The sequence below is a fragment of the Chlamydotis macqueenii genome, chromosome 6, assembly GCF_036417535.1.
Source record: "Chlamydotis macqueenii isolate bChlMac1 chromosome 6, bChlMac1.mat, whole genome shotgun sequence".
Classification (NCBI taxonomy): domain Eukaryota; kingdom Metazoa; phylum Chordata; class Aves; order Otidiformes; family Otididae; genus Chlamydotis; species Chlamydotis macqueenii.
Genome location: NC_141561.1, coordinates 191,680 through 195,054, shown reverse-complemented (window position 1 = coordinate 195,054; position 3,375 = coordinate 191,680).

Below are 3,375 nucleotides of genomic sequence, written 5' to 3'. Positions count from 1 at the left end.
TGCTTAGTAACTATAGTGCATAGGACATCCTGCTGGTAAAGTACAACACAAAGAAGAAAAGGTAAGGGTTAAACTAATTGAAGATAGCCCTTGGAATCTGTGTGGAGTTTACTGTAGTAAGTTTACCTCCATAGTACTTGTTTTAGTTGATACAATAAAAAGAACAAGTCCACATATAACCTAAAGTAACTCTTCAATGCAGAAAAAAAAAGAGTAAAAGGATGGTTTGAGATTGCCCTGGTTTTGTCTGTCTGCAAGTTCTTCAACCTATTCCTTTTCTGCAGTCTAAGCTACACATACATAGCAGGTGGTGTATTCCAAAAACTGTATTTCATAGCAAGTGTTGAATGGATTGACTTTTGACTCAAGGATGCATTTTTCTTTTCCTAGGACACAATGTCTGCTGTTTGTGGAGGTCTTCCTCCCGCCTGTGCCCAGCTTTACAAATGTGAATAGTTACTGTAATATTTGGGACCATCTATGTGAAGATGTGCCACATCCAAAGACTTTCTTGATTTGGGACCTTTTTGCTGCTATTTCTCACTGAAAACAGAGAGTCAAAATTCTTAGGATAATGCCTGAAGTCCTTCACAACAAATGAATATTCAAGATGCAGTCTAAACTGCATTAAAAAAAAAAATATTAGTACTCTGTAGTAAAATTCTTGCAATCTGGTCAGAAATGTTTTCCTCTTTGGAAAATGTCTACCTCCAGATGGTTATTAGAAGTCAGTTTTACTTAAGAATAACTTACTAACATGGGTAGATTATAACTAGACAACACCAATTTCACATCATCTTAAAATGTCAGACTATGATCTAATGAAGTTAAAGACAGACTCTATGAAAAGTTCAGTCATTTGTGGAAAAACAGCTTTTGTGAGAGGATGTAAGAATGGACAGTTAGGGGTAGTAACTATGTTAATAATTATCTGATTTGAATCTGCCTATTTCCAAATTCTTGATACGGTTAAAAGATATTATGAAGCAGATGTACTCTAAACTTGCTGCTTTGCCATTTACAAGCACATTATTACACAGGCTTTTGTGACTTGAGCCACTATCACCCAACATTTTGAAATTTTAAGACAAATCCCAAACTATTCCAGGCTCATTAGGCGGTGCCGTTTTAGCAATGATTCACAATGTAGAGAAATCTCTGTGCAATGTGGTGATATTGATCATTCTATCTTAATGTTTCCCAGTTATGTATATTTGTAATTAAACTAATTTACTTATGCAGTGTTGCAATATTACTGGGTAGATCATTAAAAAATGCAAGCCTATGAGGTCAGGTGATAGTATAATTTTTTTTTTTATTCAGAGAAGAGGAACAAAGTTGTGACAAGAGTATGGCCAACAAATGGCTCATAGACGGCTAATAAAAGGGTATTGTATCAACCCTCAAGTCATGCAAATTGTCCATTGCATCGGACAGGGCTAATGTAGTGATTAGTGTAACATCTTAGCATCCCCAGTGAACTGTCTTCTGATAATAGTGAGACTGAGTTGAAGAGTGCTGAAGTTTTGTATCAAATAGAACTTACTGTACTTATCTTTTAATATGATTTTTAAAAAGAAAAGCATAATGGACTTGCCTAGTGGTGGCCATGATGTGTTCTGGCTGCAGGAGGGCTGTATGCTCTGTCCTCTACATTCACACAGTCATTTTACTTGATCTGTGAATTACAGCTGATTTGTGCATGACTGAAAGACAGAATGCCGCCTTTAAGGATTGAATTTAATGTAGATCTAACTCTTTCTATAAGTGTTCTTGTTTGCTAACCAGGAAACAGGGCAGCTGCTACTGCTGGAATGATTCATGAAGTCCATTCTCAGCTGTCCTCTTTCCCTGGAGATGGATAGGCCAAATAAATGGTATTGGCAGGGGCAGCAGCCTGCTTCTGGCTGCTATAGACAAGATTTTTTTAAGTCCAATAAGCATTGCTTTGGGCATGCTGGTGAAAGGCAACATGCTCATCAGCAAAAAATCAGCAGCCTTTCTCTCCTATCAGTTTTTGTTCAATTGCTTCTCTCTGTTTACAGCTGTTCCCAGCCCTTAGTTCTCATCTCACTAGTACTTTGCCCACCACTTCATTGTAGAAGAGAAATGGTGAACAAAACCCATCACAATGCAAACATATGGAAAAATACATTTAAAAGAATGAGCGGGATACAGAATCAAGGATATTGCTAAACATAGGACTGTCCTATAATTTAGAAATGCCACCTGGTTAGTTTCTAACCAGCCTGACTGGTCTTACATGTGTCCCAGATCTGTCAGAGCTATTAGGCACGCACACATTGAATTCGTATGTATTGTAGGCCTGTGCCAAAGTAGCTGGGCTTTTTTTCTGGGTTTTTTGTTTGTTTTTTCTTTTTCTTTTTTTTTTTTTTCCCCTTAAAGAATAGCCAGCCTGTTATTATTGCACACTCCTTTATTTGATTTGCAACTATGCAATCTAGGGCACTCACTGTGATACTGGGATTCAGGAAGGTCTTACTCTAGAGTGACGACAGATGAATACTGGATCAGTAAAACACTGAGACTTGTGACTGCGCTGGTAGAAGCCTGGGCTCCATAGTAACAGCACAACATGCCTTCTTCAGAGCCTGCTTCAGAACACACAAGAATGTGAGATCTCTGCCACATTCTGTAGTGGGCAGGGACGCTGGAAACGATCATTTGTTTAGGATTGACAGAGATTTTTCAAAGGCTTGTCATTTTCAGAATTTGATCAGATTATCTCCTGATTTCGTAACTCGTGCAGAATCTTCCCCTCAAGTAAAAATGCCTGCTAATGTCTGTTACTTTCAAGAGGACAAAACTGATGTCTGAATACAATTAAAATATTAACATGAATGGCATTTCCATTGATTTGCAGTTCATGAGGCTTTCTCCAATATCCCCCCCCCGCACCCCCCCCACCATGTCCTTCAGGGAACTGAAATCAAATCCAGGCCACACGTGGCTGTTCATGAGATACAGTGGATTTACTTCTAAAACAATATTGAAACTTGGAAGACAATGTAGCACAGGAAAAAACCTCAAAGCCTCTGCTTGCAGTTTTAAGGCTGAACGCGGAACTTGAAAGTCGATCCAAACCGTGGCTTTTGGGATGTTTCTCCACAAAAAGAAAGAAAACTGTCTTTAATATGAGGATTTTGCAGATCGCCTTCATTTTGCAGAGTGCCATAATTTTAATCTCTAACAGCTGAGGGGAGCACTGCTGAACGCGGTCTCGGCTCTGGGCCACGCCAAGCCAGCCGCGGCGGCCCGCCCCCCGCGCCGTCACGGCCACCAGCCGGCTCCCGCCCCAGTTCTCGCGAGAGCTGGGCGTGGGCGGGGCGCGGGTGGTGATTGACAGCCGTGTGG